Below are 22,060 nucleotides of genomic sequence, written 5' to 3'. Positions count from 1 at the left end.
TGCAGGATTTATTTCAGTCCTGCTAGTGTCTTCATATTTTTACAATAATTATTCAAAGCAGTTCCCCCCCCCAAAAAAAAAACAAAAAAAAAATCAATAAGAAAAATTAACCACAATTTATGACTTTGGAAAAGTTAAAATAACAGGAGATTAAAAACTGCCAACCTTCTAAAGATCTGGGCAGGCTTGTCTGAACAAAAACCTTTTAGCAGGTGCAGAAAAGGGGACAGTGAAGGCACCTGCCTGGGGTCCAGAGGCAGGGAGTTCCCCAGTGGAGGTGCTGTCTCACTAAAAGGTTAAAGGTAAAGGACCCCTGACAATTAAGTCCAGTCAAGAATGACTCTGGAGTTGTGTCGCTCATCTCGCTTTACTGGCCAAGGGAGCTGACGTTTATCCACAGACAGCATGACTAAGCCACTTCTGGCGAAACCAGAGCAGTGCGCGGAAACGCCGTTTACCTTCCCACCAGTGTGGTACCTACTTATCTTCTTGCACTTCGACGTGCTTTCAAACTGCTGGGTTGGCAGGAGTGGGGATTCGAACCGCAGACCTTGCGATCGGCAAGCCCTAGGCTCAGCGGTTTAGACCACAGCGCCATCCATGTCCTGTTATGTTCTTACAACTGCAGCATGGGTCTTACGTGGTACTCCAGAGTTCAAGGCCACGTGCGACTCTTCGCACAGGACTCCTGCCGATGCGGCTGGCAGCAGAGCGTCAAAATGTTTATCCCTGAGCAACTGCAGTTCATCCTTTGGAGGATCCTACCAAGGCTAATGAGGACAAACAGGTCCTTGTAATGAGAAGGCAGATCAGCCCTTGGAGAATGCTCCAGAGGTATACCGGTGCAAAGCAAACACCTCATTGCAGAGGACCCCACAGTGGGGAATAAATAATCTCTCCCTGCTCCTGGTGATCAAGGCAAAAGGCACAGCTTAACTCAGGAGTCAGCAAACTTACAGTGTCTCGGGCCAGTGTCTCCAGCGCCAATCAAGTGGTGGGCTGGAGGGCGGGGGAGCGCGTGCACATGCTATTTCCGGCGCACTGCCAGGTTGGAGGGGCACCAGAAATAGCCTGTGTGCATGTGCACGGGCCTCCTCTGACCCGGATGTGCACCAGAAATAAAGCTTGCGCATGCCCAAATAAAGCTTGCGCATGTGCATGCACACAAGCTATTTCCTGTGCTCCTCCGACCTGCAAGTGGGTAGCTGCACAGCACAGCGCTGGTAAGAGTGGGCAGCAGAGCTCATCACGGGCCTGATAAACGAGTCCCTCGGGCCTTAACCGGCAAGTGGGCCTTAGTTTAGGGACCCCTGGCTTCACTCTTTCTGGACCACTCTGGAACTCATTGAGCCATTGTGGAGTTGAAAGGGGCCACCAAAGGGCATCTAGTCCAACCCCATGGCATGCGGGAATCCCTGGCGGATGGCCATTCACCTCCAGTGAGGGAAAGCCCAATGCCTTGCGAGGGAATCTGTTCCTGTGGCTCCAAGTATGTTGCTCATCTAGTCTAGTTTTTCAGGGCATTATTGCAGCCAAAAAATGGCACCTGTGAGTTGATGGTGGTACCCAGAGCTATGTAAGTCTGGGGCTATTTATTAAACTCGTTTCTCCCCCACCTGCATTTGTAGCACCCTGCTTGTGGTTAACGCTTAGCTGGAATGAAATATTCAACGCAGCAATAGAGAAATTAAAATAATTATTTATTTGTCAGACAAATAAATGAGAGGCACAGTGGTATATGGTTACCAAGCTCTGGCCTGGCTCCTGCCATTATGGCCAGCCCTTATATTCCCTTAATCCAGCCCCCTTTGCTCCTCCTGTGGCTGCCTCTGTCCAATCAGCCTAGTTGGATTTCCTATTGGCTGATTGCTATATCCAATCCTAAAAGATACACCCACATCCTCCTGTCCTTATATGGAACACAAACAGCTATATATTGTTACATCTATAAATGACAAATAAGTAGTAATATATCTTACATGTGTCTCAACAAGGAATCTTAATTACCAGCTCACCTCTTGCCCTCCCTGCCCTATTGCCTTCTAAAACAAATGGTTAATCTTAAATTTTTATCTTAAACATATGTCAAGGATCTTGAGTTTCACATCAACATTGAAAGATATCCTTCATTTGAAGGTTTCTCTGACAGCTAATATATCTGGACAGCATTTGATGGCGTCTTCTTGTCTGGCAAGAGGCTGGGCTCAATGGCCCCTGTAGTCTATTCCAACTCTAGGACTCTATGATTCTATGAAATAAGAATCTAACATCTAAATTTGTTACTTTCTAAATCCTTTGCATAGTTACATTTAAGCCAATATATTTAAGCTAATATATTTCATACATTATCATAGGTAACCTTTTAAAAGGAATAAGGCCTTTTTAAAGTAGAGAGAGAAAGAGAAAAAAAGAAGAACTCAGTTTAAAACAGTTTCAGAAGAAGGCTCTTCAGTTTACATCCCCCCCCTTCAGCAAGCTGCTTTTCCCATTATCTGTTTAAGGAAGAAACAGCTTTAAAAAGACTTCCTAGCTAGATGCTTTAAAAAGACTTCCCAAAAAGCCTCTCTTTCTGCCAGCTAGATGTTTTTTCTCCCATTTGCCTCTGGCCTTAGAAAATACAGCTCAAGGTTTTAAGAGAGGCCCATGGTATCATTTTACTATTTGCCCATTCCTAATTATATTTATCTCTGCCTTTGTTATCTTCTGTAACATGTAGGGTCAATGTCCTGCTCTTAGTCTGTATTTTCAGCTTTTACGACTTTGAGAATTGTTTTCTGCTATCAATCAAAAGAGGCCCCTTGTCTTAGGAGAATGGCCAAGGTTTTCTCTGCCTGGCATGAAACGTTTGAAAATTAAGCCCTCTTTAATATACAAGTCCTGATCAAACATTAATAAAATGCAGGCTTATGCCTGATGCCTCATTCCCCCCTTTCAAGCTCAAGGACCTTCGTCCCAAGTGTCCTTGATAGCTTGACCTTCATCATGTTCCTGAGGTAAAGCTCTGTATAGGGCCATGATATGAGGTAGAGTTTCATTTGAAACCATCTTGCTAATTGTACTTCTAAAACATGAAATGATACATGGCATCATACATAAAACCATTACCACTACTGTCAAGAAAAACAAGCAAGACAATAGTATCTCTTTGAGTCCTGTGACATTAGGTAACCAATTGGTGAGCCATCCCATATCCCATCCTTCCCATGTTTGTACTGGGACATGTGCTATATTCTCCATCTTTGTGGCCAACACACGGATTGCCTCACCATTATCTGAAATGTTAAAGCAACAGGCATTCCCTGTCAAGTTCAAGACTCCACATAGGCCTCCCTGCTTGGCAAGTACATAATCCATTCCCATTTTCAGCTGCAAAATGGCGGCTCTACTTTCATCCAACTGTTGTGCAATAAGTCTCAAACTCTTGGCCGTTGCATTGGTTACAAGTTCCACTACTGCTTGCAATCGAATTATTCTGTTTAGATTATAAATAGGATCCCGTGCCCCTTGTATGAGCTCACCAGGATTCCAGGAGGCAGGATCATAATAGGCTATAATGCGCTCTGGTGGCCAATCATCAGTACCGCTCCAACTTTGGGTACTTCCTCCTGCTATATGAGAAATATCAGCGTTTCTTCGTGTACGCTTGGGCAAATTAGTGGGCATAATTCACATTGGTGGTAATACCCATCCCAGGAAACAAGTCCCACTCCATTTGGAGGGGAGTTTCTTGTATGCCCATTCTCCACATATCCACCACAACCATCGTGTCTGAGGTCTTTGGTACGTGGAGTACAGAAGGCGAAATAGCAAAAGAGGTAGAGAGTTCACAGTGCAGTATGTTAGATTGCCTTTTTCTGTCACAGTTATGTTCCATACTACTTTCCATGCATGAATAAAAGGAGGTGCACAGGGCAAGGCATCCCGAGTTCGATAGGTAGTATCGTGTGCCCAGGTATTCTTAATATTATCCCAAGTATAGTGACAATGAGAAGAGCCTATCATGGTAGAATCAGCTGCATCTGATGATCTATGTACACAGAATTCCCCTTGTACAGGTATAACTCGTAATGGTTTAGTTGAGTTCCATCCGGGGAAATTCTGTACTTCTGTTTGGTGTGGTATTTCGCTTACCATACCAATGGCATCTAATGGTATCGGTAATAAGGGCATACCTCCCTCTGAATCATCTGGCCCGAGAGAGCAAACAAGGCAATTGGTCCTATTTGCAACATTGGCTACCATTTCAGCTAAACCTACCCACATATTGTGGTCATGGTGGAATCCATATTTAGTCAATTTGGCCAGATTCAAGGACCCTTCCCCTTCCCAAGGGATCAGGATTAATAATAGAATCATGTTGATGTCTAGCATATGCATTCCTTCCACAAAAGATTACCTTATAGTGATAGCAAATAAATATTAGTCCCAATATAATTCCCCCAGTGACAGAAATGGGGAACCACCAAGACCAAAACATATATCCCGAGGATCCCCAATGTGTAATATCCCTGATAATTGTTCCACAAGGGGGCAGTCAATCAATTGTATAAGAGAATCTTTCCTTTCACAATCGCTGGTTCAGATGCTCCTCAAGCTTCAGGCGTGCGCAGGTCAGCCAGCTTCCAGGTTGTGGCTGCAGCAGGCCGGTCGTCAAATGTTGCCCGTGACCTAGCCCGTTCCCGGTAGGGCTAGATACAGGGGTTTTTGGAGAGAGTCAGTTTAAGAGGATTAGAGGGGTCACCTTTGCACGTCCAACTGCCTTCGGACTTCTTCAAACGGGAGTGATGAATCCAGGGGGTCACCTCAGCTACCTTCACCGCTGTTGGAGTAGAGAGCAAGACGGTGTAAGGTCCACGCCACTTAGGTGCAAGTGGATCACGTTTCCACTCTTTCACCCATACGCTATCGCCAGCCTGGAACTGATGAATCGGCACGGCAATGCTGCACGGCGTGCGCTCGAGGACCCACCTGTTAAGAGAAACAAACAAACACGGGAGAGAGACAAAAACACGGGAGAGAGATTGCACTTGTCCCTGTATCGCATGGTCTCCTATTTGTTTGAGGTCAGTTGGAATATCCTGAACAAAGGAGGGCGGTCTCCCATACAGGAGCTCAAAAGGTGACAACTTAAGTCTTTTTGTGGGTGTGCACCGAACACGAAACAGTGTGTTATGGGTAACACATCACTGCTGTGGCTAGCATCACCATCTTTTCCTTCTGCCACTTCTTCTTCTCTTGTTTCTCAGCCTCATCCCTATTCCGATAAACTCGGCGTGCAATGGCCATAATTTGGCTCATCAGCATCCCTTCCCATCCTTCTGATTTCTGAATTTTCTTACGAATGTCAGAAGCGCACTGGGCCACAAATGTAGCAGTAATCATTCTGCTGTTTTCAGGGGCTTCAGGGTCAAAAGGAGTCCATATACGATAGGCTTCTTGCAGCCTCTCTAAAAAGTCTCCTGGACTCTCATTTGGTTTCTGTTCTACTTCTGAGACTTTAGACATATTAGTGGGCTTCTGGCATGCCCTGCGGATACCTTGCACAAGCGTCTGGCGGTAGGTGGTAAGTCTGGCCAGGTGAATTACATTGTTTGGATCCCAATTAGGATCTTCCAAGGGAAAGTTGTCTTGGAGATGACGGTCAATATTATAAATATTTCCCACTCTGGCCTGCTCACGCAAATATATCTGTGCCTTTTCAATTATGTCTCTCCTTTCCTCAGTGGTGAACAGAGTATTCAGGAGCTGGCGGCAATCTGTCCAAGTAGGACTATGAGTATTTATTATTGAAGTCACCAAGTCCATCATAGCCTGAGGTTTTTCTGCAAAAGATGGGGTGTGTGTTTTCCAATTCATCAGATCCGTAGTTGTGAATGGAATGTACTGGAGGGTCGAAGTTCGAGGTGGCCGTGGTCCGGGTTGCCCGTTAACCAGCACAGGCTCCTCAAGTGCATCAAATACTCTTCTGAGAGGGGCTACTACGTGATCTTTCTCTTCGCTTTGCTCTAGAGGCCTCAAATCATAGGGGATGGTATTTGTCCCAAGGCGTTCTTTTAGCAGCTTTATACGCCTGGCTGTATTGCTTGCTGACCGATTAAGGTCTCCCTGTAACTTCTGTAATAATTCTCTAGGACTTGGATGTACAGGAGTTTGGGGTAGGCAATCAGTTGTTTCACTAAAAGAGACTGTAGATGGAGTTCTACTGGGACTCACAGGTGGAATAACCACTTCTGCTTGGGCTTTATTATAGGACTCCAATGCCTCCTGAAAATATTTTTCATAATCTATCAAGGAATCAAGTTCTGTGACTCCAGCCCCATTATTCATTCCACTTTCTTGCCTTGGGGTTACAACTGGTGGAGTGTTTGGATTTGGCTCCCTTCGATGTGGAGCATAAGGTGGAGGTGGAAGCAGCTCTTCCTCTGGTCCCTCAAAAATGGGTTTGAGTTTATTTGGCAAGATTCCTTTCCTAGCTTCGGCTTTTACAGCCAATAATTTGCATCGTTGGACTTTGCATTCCCTTATCCATGGAGGATTTTTATTTAATGTGCTCAGCCAGGAATCTATATATGAAAATTGTTCTGGGCACCCTCCAATTTCTTTGGCGATGTTAGACCAAAGTTTGCTTACTAAATTTATATCAAAGGTTCCTTGAGATGGCCATTCAGTATTTTGCTTCGGCCACTCTAATTCACATAACGTTCTCAGGCGCTCTGGCGTCATTTTGACTCCATATGCCCCTGAGAAGGCTTTCTTAAAATTATTTAACATACATTCAAGAGGTGTATTTTCCCCTTTTGAACCCCCAACTCCCATTGTATGGCCCTGTGAAGTATCCACTCAGTCACTCACACACACGCTTCGTGGGTTTCCTTGCCCAGATGGAGTCGCCTCACTGGGAACCGAAGTACTACCCACTCCACACTCAGGTCAGCTACAGATTGCTCTGTACTTTCTCACACATACAATGCGTTAGATACTTCACCACACACTACCTCCCATTCTTCCCTTTCCCCCCACCAGATCACCATCTGATGTATCCAACCACCTAGCGTACTCAGTTCCCACTTACTGAGACGCAGAAGTTTGATCAAGACTTCTCTTCCTCCCAGTTAATTGGAGGGCCAAAAATCCCTTTGTGCACTTACCCCTGGTTGGTTCCGTTTCCCCCCGGTCCGTCGCCGCCAGTGAGCAGGGTATCAGACAGACGAGACTGCTGCGTTCCCCTGGAAAAAATTTTTCCAGTGCGCGCTGGGTAGGCACAGTTGTCCTCTCTCCTGTACCCCGTCCAGTGAGGCGAAGGCGCTGCGTTCCAGCAGACCACTTATCCGAGTCACGGCACCATAAAATGTAGCACCCTGCTTGTGGTTAACGCTTAGCTGGAATGAAATATTCAACGCAGCAATAGAGAAATTAAAATAATTATTTATTTGTCAGACAAATAAATGAGAGGCACAGTGGTATATGGTTACCAAGCTCTGGCCTGGCTCCTGCCATTATGGCCAGCCCTTATATTCCCTTAATCCAGCCCCCTTTGCTCCTCCTGTGGCTGCCTCTGTCCAATCAGCCTAGTTGGATTTCCTATTGGCTGATTGCTATATCCAATCCTAAAAGATACACCCACATCCTCCTGTCCTTATATGGAACACAAACAGCTATATATTGTTACATCTATAAATGACAAATAAGTAGTAATATATCTTACATGTGTCTCAACAAGGAATCTTAATTACCAGCTCACCTCTTGCCCTCCCTGCCCTATTGCCTTCTAAAACAAATGGTTAATCTTAAATTTTTATCTTAAACATATGTCAAGGATCTTGAGTTTCACATCAACATTGAAAGATATCCTTCATTTGAAGGTTTCTCTGACAGCTAATATATCTGGACAGCATTTGATGGCGTCTTCTTGTCTGGCAAGAGGCTGGGCTCAATGGCCCCTGTAGTCTATTCCAACTCTAGGACTCTATGATTCTATGAAATAAGAATCTAACATCTAAATTTGTTACTTTCTAAATCCTTTGCATAGTTACATTTAAGCCAATATATTTAAGCTAATATATTTCATACATTATCATAGGTAACCTTTTAAAAGGAATAAGGCCTTTTTAAAGTAGAGAGAGAAAGAGAAAAAAAGAAGAACTCAGTTTAAAACAGTTTCAGAAGAAGGCTCTTCAGTTTACATCCCCCCCCTTCAGCAAGCTGCTTTTCCCATTATCTGTTTAAGGAAGAAACAGCTTTAAAAAGACTTCCTAGCTAGATGCTTTAAAAAGACTTCCCAAAAAGCCTCTCTTTCTGCCAGCTAGATGTTTTTTCTCCCATTTGCCTCTGGCCTTAGAAAATACAGCTCAAGGTTTTAAGAGAGGCCCATGGTATCATTTTACTATTTGCCCATTCCTAATTATATTTATCTCTGCCTTTGTTATCTTCTGTAACATGTAGGGTCAATGTCCTGCTCTTAGTCTGTATTTTCAGCTTTTACGACTTTGAGAATTGTTTTCTGCTATCAATCAAAAGAGGCCCCTTGTCTTAGGAGAATGGCCAAGGTTTTCTCTGCCTGGCATGAAACGTTTGAAAATTAAGCCCTCTTTAATATACAAGTCCTGATCAAACATTAATAAAATGCAGGCTTATGCCTGATGCCTCACATTCTGAGAGCACATGAGGGGCTCCTAGGAAGGGAGGAGAGGGAGAGGCTCGTTGGGTTCAAGCTGAGGGCCTGGGAAAAGGGTGGGAAGACATTCCCCAACCTGGTGCCCTCCAGTTTCAGAATCGTAGTCCGATTCGGAGGGCACCAGGTTGGGGGAGGCCGAGCTACTGAATACTGCCTTGTTTCCCCTTGGAGCCGCTAAGAGAGAAGGGGGTTCCAGGGGGCCAATGGAGGTGTAAACGACTCTCAAGGTTTGAGAAGCTGCTGTTGCTGGATCAGGTTCATCCATCTTGTTGAATCAGTTAAACTAAATAGATTTAATTGGTGTTTGTTTTTTAAGCAGGGTAATCCCTTGCTCTGATCCAGTAGATCTATAAATTGCTTTGTACTAAAAAAATAAAAAAAAGAGGCTCCAAGTTATTTACAATATAAAAAACACACACAAAAGGAAACAAAAGCGTCAAAACTACACGTTAAACAATGCACAATATCAGTGCAACTACAATTAAAAACACATGTGAAAGAGCAGATTAACAGCACTATGAAGTTGTCCATATGCCTGGAAGAATAAATACATTTTTACCTGGTGCTGAAATGAGAGAAAAATTGGTGCCAGGACTGTTTTCTCAGAGCTAGCACTGAGAAGGCCTGTTCTTTGGTTACAAAATTCTGCGCATGTTTTAGGGATGTGAGACAAGAAAGGCTCAGGGCATGAACACAGTTTTAACTGGATCTTGAATAAATGTGCAACTGTTACTCTTTCATTTTTTTTATATTTTTTTTTGCTATTATCTTCCTTACTGGATTATGCAAACTGATATTCTGAATAGTGCAGTTTTACAGGGTAGGGGCAGTGGCAGACTTTGGTTCTCAAATTTCAGTGGCGCCCCGTGCAACACTAAAATTTGGCACCCTCAGATTTGCATATAAGCTAAACAAGCTATAGCTTCAGGCCCCACTCTCTTGGCCCCCCCCAAAAAAAAATAAAGGAAAAAACCTGGATGTACATTTCCAAAATATAAGATAAAAAACAAATACAATAAAATTTACATACAGCAACAGTTTTTTGTGTTGTGTAGGCTCCTATGATGTAAGTCATGGGCCCCGCCAGCTAGCCTGCTCCCTCAAATATCCCTGGTATGCTCATTTCTATATATAGGTTTGCTCATTTCTATATATGTTTCTATATGTTCCTGCCAACCTAGCAGTTCGAAAGCACGTCAAAGTGCAAGCAGATAAATAGGTACCGCTTCGGCAGGAAGGTAAACGGCGTTTCCGTGCGCTGCTCTGGTTCGCCAGAAGCAGTGGCGTAGCGTGGGGGGTGCAGGGGGGGCTGGCCGCACCGAGCGCAACATCTGGGGGTTAGGGTTAGGGGGCGCAAATCCACGGGTTAGGGGGCGCAAATTACTTGCCTTGCCCCGGGTGCTGACAACCCACGCTACGCCACTGGCCAGAAGTGGCTTAGTCATGCTGGCCACAGGACCCGGAAGCTGTACGCCGGCTCCCTCAGCCAATAAAGGGAGATGAGCGCCACAACCCCAGAGTCGGCCACATCTGGACCTAATGGTCAGGGGTATCTTTACCTTTATATATAGGGTGCCTACATTCTGCATGGACATGTGCAAATGGCTTGAGATACCAATTAGGTCCATCAATTACCATATACAGTGGTACCTCGGGTTACATACGCTTCAGGTTACAGACTCCGCTAACCCAGAAATAGTGCTTCAGGTTAAGAACTTTGCTTCAGGATGAGAACAGAAATCGTGCTCCAGCGGTGCGGCGGCAGCGGGAGGCCCCATTAGCTGAAGTGCTGCTTCAGGTTAAGAACAGTTTCAGGTTAAGTACTGACCTCTGGAACAAATTAAGTACTTAACCCGAGGTACCACTGTAGCATATATTCAACACAAAAAACAGTGACAATTTGTTGTTGGCAAAGGACAGCTGGACATATAAAGAGCCCCATTACCTTCAGGAGCTGAGGGACGCTGTGGGTTGCAAACGTGCATCCCGCACGGATCATGTTCGCAACCTGAGCATCCACTGTAGTTGCTTTGGAAGACGATCATCAGGCATCTGCACAACATGACCAGTCCAAAGAAGTTGATGTTGAAGAATCATTGCTTCAACACTGGTGATCTTTGCTTCTTCCAGTAGACTGTCTTCCCAAGTGATGTGTAACATTTCTCGGAGACCCCGCTGATGGAATATTTCGAGGAGTTGGAGATGGCCTTTATAAGTGGTCCATGTTCCATTCTGAAGGAAATCAGCCCTGAGTGCTCACTGGAAGGACAGATCCTGAAGCTGAGACTCCAAGACTTTGGCCACCTCATGAGAAGAGAAGACTCCCTGGAAAAGACCCTGATTCTGGGAAAGATGGAGGGCACAAGGAGAAGGGGACGACAGAGGACGAGATGGTGGGACAGTGCTCTCGAAGCTACCAGCATGAGTTTGACCAAGCTGCGGGAGGCAGTGGAAGACAGGAGTGCCTGGTCCAGGGGGTCACGAAGAGCCAGACACGACTAAACGACTAAACAACAACAACAATGTTTCACATGTGTACCACTACACTGTCCTGTGCAATGGCGATCTGCCCCCCATAGGTGGTGCAAGGGGGTCCTGGCAGGATGTTCCCTGGGGCTCCTTTAGACCAGAGAGGGAGAGGGAGACTTTGGGAATCTGCAAAGGAACCTCCTGCAACAGGCAAGGGAAGCTTTCATGCATTTAATTATCCAACTGATGCATCAGCGGCACCTGGGGAGGGAGGAATCTATTAGGCTGATAAGAAGCCCTCACCAAACACAGATCCTGCTTCCTTGTGTCTGGGGATGAAATCATAACTCTATCAAAATGACAGGAGAGGGCGACCGGAGGGAAGAGGCTCAACAGGCGGGTTTTGAATCCTTGCATTAATTCTGGATATCACATGATAGCTTTATTTGTATTGGATTTTCTGGGAAGTAATCCTCGGATTACAGAATACCAACACGGCGTCTGGTGCATAGCAAAATGCTCAGAAAGGCAGACACGGCTCCAGCTTTGCAAGCACTCTGCGGGGCTCGGTAACAGGAGTAAAAAGGCATTTCGGCTCAATGCATTGCTGCATAGTGTCTCTGAGCACGTCCAGAGTGCATTCAGAAGCACTGCTGCCTCTGAACATGGAGACGGAGCAGTTTCCACCCCCATCGTTCAGCCTGGACAGTGAGGTCCAGCTCCAAGGGACTTCTGGCGGTTCCCGCCCTGCAAGAAGCGAGGTTACAGGGAACCAGGCAGAGGGCCTTCTCGGTGGTGGTGCCTGCCCTGTGAAATGCTCTCCCATCAGATGTCAAGGAAATAAACAACTATCCTTTTTTCAAAAGACATCTGAAGGCAGCTCTGTTTAGGGAAGTTTTTAATATTTAATGCTGTATTGTTTTTAATACTCAATTGGGAGCCGCCCAGAGTGGCTGGGGAAACCCAGCCAGATGGGCGGGGTATAGATAATAAAATATTATTATTATCATTGTAAACAGTTTAGATTAAAATAACCACCAACTAAACATTTAACCAACACCAACCTGACAAAAACAAAACAGGGGAACCAAAATGAGAACCATTTAAAGCATTTTAAGACATTTTAGCCAGTTGCCGCAAGCCAAGAGTTGTTCCAGCCATGTTCCAGGGGCCTCCCAGGAGCCTCTTTTAGCTGTCCAGGGTGAGTCTGGCTCCCAGGTGGAAATGGGCCTGGCAGCAGGGAGCAGGTCTTCCTTCCCACATTCATGGATGGAGGAATGTCCCTCCGGCCTCCCAGGGCCTCTTTTAGCTGCTCAGGGTGAGCATGCAAACTGGTGAGTAGGCAAGTGATCCAGACAGCAGAGGTGGGAGAGGAGGATGGCGGGGGCTGCAGATGCCGCTATAATTAGCCCAGAGCTGTGAAATGGGTTTCTCGGCCGCGTTGCGCAAAGCACAGCAAATGTAGAAGCAGCCCGTCAGGAGGCTGCACTCAGAACTGATATTTAATTGAATGGCTGAGAAGATGTTCTCCAGAGCATCTCCTGGCAAGCTGTAGGCTTGCCAAGTGCGGGCGGAGATAGCTGAAAAAACTATAATTAATATCTCCTTCTGAACCTTTTAAATTGTAATTAAAGGAAATGCACTTAACAAGGAGCTGCTTTCCATATCCCATGCAATGCTAGTTAATTACCTGTAAAGTCATTTAGGGACTTTGCTCAAGTCTGCCTGAAAGAACTGGTGGAAATTACCATTTTGAAGGCTGCAGCCCTAGCCCCGTTTACCCGGGAGTGAATGAAACAGGACTTCCTTTTCAGGAGACACGGCTAGGCTTGCCCTGTAGGTATACAAAGGGGGGGGGGGTTGCATATTTCTTATGTATTTATAAAGCTCCCTCCCCAGAGGATAGCTTTCCCTCTGAGAGCCTCAGTCTTGCATGCACAAAAGCTTATTGAACAGTGAGGTAATGTGGCTGACCCCCTTTCAGGTGCAAAAGCCAATGTGGTGTAGAGGTTAAAATGTCTGGGTAGACCAGGGTTCTGCCATAAAGCTCACCTGGTATCCTGGAGCCACTTGCTACCTCTCAGCATAGCCTACCTCAAAGGGCATAACCCCATACGCCCCATCAACTTCCTTGGGGAAAAGATGAGGTGCAAATAAAATGTTGGAAGGCTCAAACTGTTCTTTTTGGATATGGTCTTATCTAAGGTTACCAGATTTTCCCCAAAGAATCTGGTGTTCTCCTCCCTCTCTTCCTCAGCGGTGGTGGCAGCAGCAATGCGGCAAGGTTGGGGCTCCCCTCTTTTTTCCTCCTTCCTCTTTCTCTCTCTTCCTTCTCCTTCTCCTTCCCTCCTCCTTCCTGCATTGGCTCCGGGGTTTTTACTGGCCCTGGAGTGCCGCTGGGCAATCAGTGGCCAGGCGCTCTCTCTCCCACCTCGATTTGGGTCATGGGGTATGTGTGTCAGCGGTTCCCCCAGTTGATGCACCAGACGTCCCTGGTTCCCTCTCAGCAGCAGCAGGGGCAGTGGCAGCCTCAGCAGACTGGAGCTAGCCTGGTAGCGCAGTTGGCTCTGTCTGGCTTCGGGAGCTGCTTGCTGCTGTGACGCCCGCCATTTTGCCTCGCTGGAAGCCCCCATATGATTGTGCCGTTGAACCAATCACGCAACATTCATTCCCTACTAATAAATCTACAACACTTAAAATATAAATCCGGGGACATTAAATGAAATCCGGGGACATTCTGGGGACGGATTTTGTCCGGGGACAGATTTGTAAATCCGGGGACTGTTCCAGTGGCGTAGCGTGGGGGGTGCCAGGGGTGTCGGCCGCACCGGGCGCAACATCTGGGGGGGGCGCGAGTCCAGAGGGAAGGGACAAGTTCCTTCCTCCACCGGGCTCCCCGCCGCCACCGCCAGCCTTGCGCCCTAGCGCGCGCGCGCCCCCTGCCGCCGCTGCGGCTGCGCTCCACTCACTGCTCGCAGGAGGAGCAGCCGCTGCAGCAGCGCCGACGCCGCCACCGACGCCTGGCCGGGCACGGGCAGCCTCCGCACCCCGCCGCCGCCGCCATCCCCTCGGCCCAGCCACAGGCGGCGGCTGCTTCTGCCGACTGGGAGGGAGGAGAGCTCCGAGGGGCCTCGCCGCGCCCTGCGCTCCCCAAAACCCTCCAAGAGGAAGCCGGCGGGTGGGCGAGGGTCTCCCGGCAGAAGGGGGCGCCGCTGGCTCCGGCTCTCAGCGCAAGTCTCAACCGCGGGGGGGGGGGGGCGAGGACGGAGCACGGCTGGACGCCCCCTGACCCGGCCGGGAGGAGGAGAGGCGCTCGCCAAGCCCGGATCTGGAGCTCCACCTACAGCCCAAGGAGAGGAGGGGGCGGGGAGGCACCCGAGGGGAGGGGGCTTCGGCTGCCTCGGCCCGCGGGGGCTCCGCAAATAATAAATTTAATAAATTCCTGCTGAGCCTTGGGGGGGGGGTCCTTGGCTCCTTCGCTCGCCCCCAGCCCCAGTGGCGTAGCGTGGGGGGTGCGGGGGGGCCGGGCGCAACATCTGGGGGGGCACGCTCGCACTTGAGTGCTAAAATCCACGGGTTAGGGGGCGCAAATTACTTGCCTTGCCCCGGGTGCTGACAACCCACGCTACGCCACTGGACTGTTCCCCAGAAACAGGGACATCTGGTAACCATAGTCTTATCAGACTCGGATGTTATTAGCTGGGCATCATCCCGGCAGGGAAGGGCATTTATCCACTTCGGGTCAAAAATAGTGGCCAGTACAATAGGCATTATATTATTAAAACAACAGTAGCTAAATAAATAACATGTGTTTATGGCCTCCACATATAATGTGTGCTACGTTTTGCAAAATCCAAAGACTGAGAAGACTGGATTCACTTCAATAACTTTCCACGGCCTGTGATTGATTTTTACAAATTTAAAAGGGAAGAAATAGGTTTAGGAAAGGTTGCTTCATTAGGAAATTCACGGGAATGAGGCCTCCCTTGGCTTGAAGAGGTAAGGCATGCAAATTTTAATACTATCTTGATGACTCTTATTATGCCGCCAAATGGCAGAGTTAGTAAATTAACCCAAAGCCCTAGTCTATTAATCATTTAAACTGAATCTGGGATTTGGAGCCAAAAAGGAAAAGCAACAGATACCACAGACATAGAATTGGAGACAAAGCCCACAGCTGCTGATGAAGGAAATCTGTCGCTGCTGCATCCCTGAAACAGAGATTTCCAACCTCTGCCGAAAACCTCTGAAGACTCTCATGTTTTGAAGTCTGGACCAACTCAGAATGGAGGGCAGTTTTGGGTTTTGAATGCTCACCCACAGCGAGATCTCCCTGCATGTGGGTGGAAGGAGGGTTTTATCCTGAAATACTTTCCCCAACAATGCTAACTTATCTCCCTGCCTGCGTGAAGTTAGCATTCGATGGAGGAGCTTTTAGAATAGGCAAAGGGCATTGCTGAGTTTGAAAATCTCCATCAGAAAAGGATGACCAAAATGTTCAAAGGGATGGAGAGAGTCCTCTATGAAGGAAGGTGGCAGTGTTTCATCTTGTTTTTACTTTTCAGTTTAGAGAAAAGGCGGCTAAGAGACATGGCAAGTGCTTATAAAATTCTGCATGGCATGGGGAGAGTGGAGAGATATTTTCCCCCTCCCACCTCCTTCATAACACTAGAAATTGTAGACATCCAATGAAGCTGAACATTGAAAGATTCAGGACAAATAGATTCAGTGCACAGTTCAACTATGGAACTCCCTGCCACAGGAGGCAGTGGTGATCACCAATCCAGATGACTTTAAAAGAGGATTGGACAATAACGTCTGGAGGATTAGGTGATCAGTGACCTCTCTTAGTGAGACGGATCTTGGAGTTACCACTCAGTGCTGGATTTATGTATAAGCTAAACAAGCTATAGCTTAGGGCCCCACTCTCTTGGGGGACCCCCCAAAAATTTAAAGGAAAAAACTCTGGATGTATTCAACAATTACTTTGATAAAATACATATTTTGTTGTGTGCAAATGGCTTGAGATACCTATGAGGTCCATAAATCACCATATAGCATATATTCAACACAAAAAACCAGTGACAATTTGTTGTTGACAAAGGACAGCTGGACATATAAAGGGCCCTGTTACCTTCAGGAGCTGAGGGCCTCATCAAACCCATTAGGGGGAATGGAATGTGACCTCAGCCAGATGCTAATTACTGTTTTAACCATGTGATGGCCTGGGATTCGGACTCGGAGGCTGAACCTGAGGAATCCCAGCCTGCACAGGAGTCCCCGCCTCCAGAACCAGCTGAGCAGGGGCTGGGGCTTGAGCCTGAAGGGTCCTCACCTGTGCTGGATCCTCAGGTGCAGGCACCAGCTGAGTCTGCTCTGGCTCCTGAGGTGAGGGAGGACCCATTGCCTGCAGGTGCTCCACTCTCAGCCCCGTCAGGGGAAGGTGAGGTTGCCTCTGGGTCTGGTAACCCTCCAGCCTCTCCTGAGCTGCAGAGGCTCACGGCAGAGAGGCGGAGAGATCGAAGTTCCCGCAGGAGGAGTGCCTCCAGGCCAGGAGAGGCGAGTCACCTGTGGACCGTGGCCGCCCTATGCCTCAAAGGAGATAAAAGCCAGCCAGCCCAGTCCCAGGTTGCGGGAGCAACATTGTTGGTAGCCAGTTCCTGCCTGAGCTCCTGACCTCACCCGACTCCCTGCCTTGAACCCAGCTTCAGCTTTGACAGACAGCCTCCATACCACACCCTCAACCTCGGAATGGACTCGGACCTCACCTCACGGTAACCCCTCGGGACCAGCACAAACCACTTAAGAATGATTTTGGGCATCACATGGCAGGGCAGAGTCCAACGAAGACATGCTCTCCCAAACTCACCTGTCAGGTCCACAGAATGGAATGTGGCAGATTCCCCAAGGATGTGCTCTACGGGGAGCTGGCTTCTGGCAAGAGGCCCAAAGATATCTCCAAACATGACGTGAAGGCTAGCAACATTCACCCTGCCATGAGGGAATCCCTTGCAGATGAGCGCAGTGCCTGGAGACAGTCAGGTTGTGCATCCATAGCAGTGACCAGAGGAGGAATGACCGCTGGAAGGAGCGCAGAGAGAAGAAATGCCGTGGTGCATCTTCAGCAGCCCAACCGGACGCCTTCCTCTGCCCCAGCTGCAACAAAACATGTCTCTCCCTCATCAGTCAGGCGCTGCAACTCTGTTGGTTTGACCTCACCTTCAAAGGTGCATTCCTCCATTGTCTCTGGAGACAAAGAGGTGCAAATGATGGCGCCACTGGAGACCCGTTGAGAAGAAGAAGAAGAGTTTGGATTTGATACCCCGCTTTATCACTATCCTAAGGAGTCTCAAGTAGAGACATCACCTTGCCAACTAAGGTCTGTATAGTAAAAGCTATGGTTTTCCCAGTAGTGATGTATGGAAGTGAGAGCTGGACCATAAAGAAGGCTGATCGCCAAAGAATTGATGCTTTTGAATTCTGGTGCTGGAGGAGACTCTTGAGAGTCCCATGGACTGCAAGAAGATCAAACCTCTCCATTCTGAAGGAAATCAGCCCTGAGTGCTCACTGGAAGGACAGATCCTGAAGCTGAGGCTCCAAGACTTTGGCCACCTCATGAGAAGAGAAGACTCCCTGGAAAAGACCCTGATGTTGGGAAAGATGGAGGGCACAAGGAGAAGGGGATGACAGAGGATGAGATGGTTGGATAGCATTCTCAGAGCTACCAGCATGAGTTTGACCAAACTGCGGGAGGCAGTGGAAGACAGGAGTGCCTGGCGTGCTCTGGTCCAGGGGGTCGCGAAGAGTCGGACACGACTAAACGACTAAACAACAACAAAGGAGTCTCAAAGCGGCTAACATTCTCCTTTCCCTTCCTCCCCCACAACAAACACTCTGTGAGGTGAATGAGGTTGAGAGACTTCACAGAAGTGTGACTAGCCCAAGGTCACCCAGCAGCTGCATGTGGAGGAGCAGGGAAGCAAACCCAGTTCACCAGATTATGAGTCCACCGCTCTTAACCACTACACCACACTGGCACCACACTGGTTGAGGTGGCACAGGAAACTATATCAAGAATTCCTTCACGTCAAGGGGAGGATGATGATCTTCCCCTGCCCTTGTGAAGAAAGAGAAGTGGCAGCTATTTTGATCAGGTGTCCTGATGAACTTCTTCCCAAGCAAATTATTTCCAAGGAGATAAGGAACTTCAAAAGATATTGCCTTGCGTTCCAGAATGGCAGGGCTGATTAATATGCAATGCTGTTTCAATATTGATGAAAAACTCATATTGAGACTGGTTATCTGATGCCGTTATTATTAATAATACCTCAAGAACTCTGACATCATTGTCTGGCTGCAGCATCTCGAGATTGGGGTGATTAACAATGGCATCTTTTGACAACAGAGCTTAGGCAGTGGCATTACTTTTGCATCCCAGAGAACTTCGCTCCTTCTGTAATCACTTCCAATGTCCAATGGAACTGGCCCTTTTACTCAATGGAAGCCAAATCTCAACCACTCTTAAGGCCGGTTCATACACTTGCTTAGAAGTCCTAATGCCATTATAAAGTGCAAGATGCAGGAAGCATATTTCCGCCCTGCTCTGGAGGGTAGGACTCGAACCCATGGCTTCAAATTACAAGAAAGGAGATTCTGACTAAACATCAGGAAGAACTTTCTGACAGTAAGAGCTGTGGAATGGTCTCCTTCGGGAGGTGGTGGACTCTCCTTCCTTGGAGGTTTTGAAACAGAGGTTGGATGGGCACCTGTCATGTATGATCTACAGTAGTTAAGATTCCTGCATTACAGAGAGTTGGGCTAGATTTGTGGCTTAGGGCCCTCATATCTACGGGCCCTCCTCTCCTGGTCTGCCCCGCAGAGGACCTTAAGGTCCATGAACAACCATAGTTTAGAGGTCCCAGGCCCTAAGGAAGTCAGACTATCCTCCACCAGGGCCTTCTCAGTAGTGGCTCCGACCTGGTGGAATGCTCTGTCCCAGGAGACCAGGGTCCTGCAGGATTTAACCTCCTTCTGTCGGGCCTGTAAGACAGAGCTATTCTGCCTGGCCTTTAATTTGAACTCACCCTGATCTTTTATTCCCTTCCTTCCCTCTCCCCTTTTTATGAAGATTCCCCGCTCTGAGACCCCACAACTAATTCTCCCCTGGCCTCCTCGCTGTCCCAAGTAGGACCAATTCAGCCAGCTAGCCCTCAGGATTATCTAATGCTTATTTCCCCTAAATTGATTTTTGAATTTTATTTTTATTTATTATGAATTTTATTGTTATTCATGTTTTTATACTGTATTTTATGCTGTTTTTATAATTAAGTGTTTTAAATTTGTTGTTAGCTGCCCTGAGCCCGGTTTTTGAACCGGGAAGGGCGGGGTATAAATAAATTATTATTATTATTATTATTATTATTATTATTATTATTGACCCTTTGGATCCCTTCCAGCTCTACAATTCTATTAAGTCTATGATTGTATGAACAACTGCAGCACTAGAGTAACTTGTGACCCTTGCTGGCATTTCAGCAACCTATTTAGCCTCTGATTCTGAACAAGACAGCCTCAGCCCAGTATACCTGAAGGAGCGTCTCCACCCCCATCGCTCAGCCCAGCCACTGAGGTCTAGCTCCGAGGGCCTTCTGGCGGTTCCCTCGCTGCGAGAAGCAAGATTACAGCGAACGAGGCAGAGGGCCTTTTCGGTGGTGGCACCCACCCTGTGGAATGCCTTCCTATCAGATGTCAAGGAAATCAACAACTATCGGAATTTTAGAAGACATCTGAAGGCAGCCCTGTTTAGGGAAGTTTTTAATGTTTGATGTTTTAATCTTTTGTTGGAAGGTGCCCAGAGTGGCTGGGGAGGCCCGACCAGATGGGTGAGGTATAAATAATACGATGATGATGATGATGATGATGATGATGATGATGATGATGACGACGACATGGATATGGGAGGAAATCAAAGGCATTGCCGGGGGTTGGACTAGATGGTCCTTTAGGATCCCTCCAACTTTGCAGTTCTAGGATTCTACAAAATCACATGCACTGCCTCATTAAGAGCACCAATAGGGCCCAGTTGGGCTGTGGGGCTGCCCCCTCTAGAGTCCCTGGCATCATAGTCAGTCCTGAACTGCGTCCCTAGATATGTCTCTGTTTCGCTGCAGCCTTCCCAGTCCAAAAGAGAACAGCAGAACACAGGGGAGAGATATCAGCTATTTCATTTTCTCCCCCCTCCACATCCTTCAAAGACAGAATTAGCTCAAGTGTCTTTGCAGAGATTCCTCTTGTGCAACGTGGAGATTGTGACGGAGCCATCCAAAGGTTCATTGTGAGCTTTGAGGGCTCTCTGTGTGGCGGCTGGAGATAATCGTCTCCGGATCATGGCTGGGCCAGTGCGAAAGGAGTAGAACGGAGAAGGTCTTGTGGGGGCATCTTGTGTGCAAGTCCCGGGAGCTGCTGGTGGGTTGGGAAGAACTAAGGGAAAGCTACATGGAGCTTGCAACAGTTTGCTTAGAGCAGGGGTTGGTGTGCTGTGGGTTAACCGTGAGGCGAGATCCGAGTCCAGTCCGAGGTCGAGGGTGCAGCATGGAGGCTGTCCGTCAAAGCTGAAGCTGGGTCCAAGGCAGGGAGTCGAGTGAGGTCAGGAACTCTGGCAGAAGAGCAGGACAGGGTTCAGGCAGGAACAGGCTACCAAAAAATGTTGCTCCCGGGACTGGGGCTAGCCGGCTTTTATCTTCCCTGAGGCATAGGGCGGCCCCGATCCCCTGGTGACTCACCTCTCCTGGCCTGGAGGCGAGTACTCCTCCTGCGAGAACTTAGTTCCCTCTGCCTCTCTGCCCTGACTTTCTGCAGGATAGGCTTGAGGGTTACTGGACCCAGAGGCAACCTCACCTTCCCCTGACGGGGCTGAGAGTGGATCACCTGCAGGCAATGGGTCCTTGATCACCTCAGGAGCCAGAGCAGACTCAGCTGGTGCCTGCACCTGAGGACCCAGCACAGGTGAGGACCCTTCAGGCTCAGGCCCCAGCCCCGGGTCAGCTGGTTCTGGAGGCGGGAATCCTGTGCAGGCTGGGATTCCTCAGGTTCAGCCTCCGAGTCCGAATCCTGATGAGTTCCCATATGGGATGAACTCAAACCCTCTTTTGTAACTCTAAGCTGAAGTCTGCCTTCAGGGATCCAACCGTGAACTGAATGTGAGTAAACTTCTTGTTACTTTTAAAAGAAGCTTCTTGTGTCTTTCTTATTTTTAGGAGGGATAAAAGGGGTCTTACCTGGAATATAATCCAATCTGAACAAAGCCAGATTGGATTGCTTAAGTAAAGAGGTCCAAACGAATCTACCAACTAGCTTCCAGCTATATATTGGGGAACGCACTCTGCTGCTGACTCACACGCATGAGAGAGGAAGGATACTATTAAATCAATATACCCTCTCCCAGTATCTACAACAGGCATAGGCAAACTTGGCCCTCCAGATGTTTTGGGACTACAACTCCCATCACCCCTAGCTAATGGGACCAGTGGTCAGGGATGATGGGAGTTGTAGTCCCAAAACATCTGGAGGGCCGAGTTTGCCTATGCAACATTCCCACACTCTTGCCTGGCCAGGACTTTCTCCAAGGAACCATAGTTTACTAGGTGCAATGAGAACCATAGGTCTGTGTGAGGTGACCCCCAGTTCCCAGAATTTGGGGGTGGGGAGTCAGCTGCTTTAAAGGTGTGGTGTGTCTGCAGCCTAAGTGCTTTATGGTGGTTAGAGTGTCTTATTAGGACCTGAGAGAGACCAGGGTTCGAATCCTTGTTTGGCCATGAAGCTCAATGGGTGACCTTGGGCCAGGTGCCACCTCACAGGGTTGTTGTGAGGATTAAATGAGGAGCGGGAGAACCATGAATGCCTCTCTTGAGCTCCTT

The sequence above is a fragment of the Podarcis bocagei genome, assembly GCF_964188305.1.
Source record: "Podarcis bocagei genome assembly, chromosome: 4".
NCBI lineage: Eukaryota > Metazoa > Chordata > Lepidosauria > Squamata > Lacertidae > Podarcis > Podarcis bocagei.
The sequence above is the reverse complement of the archived record's forward strand: the minus strand, read 5'-3'. Positions refer to the sequence as shown.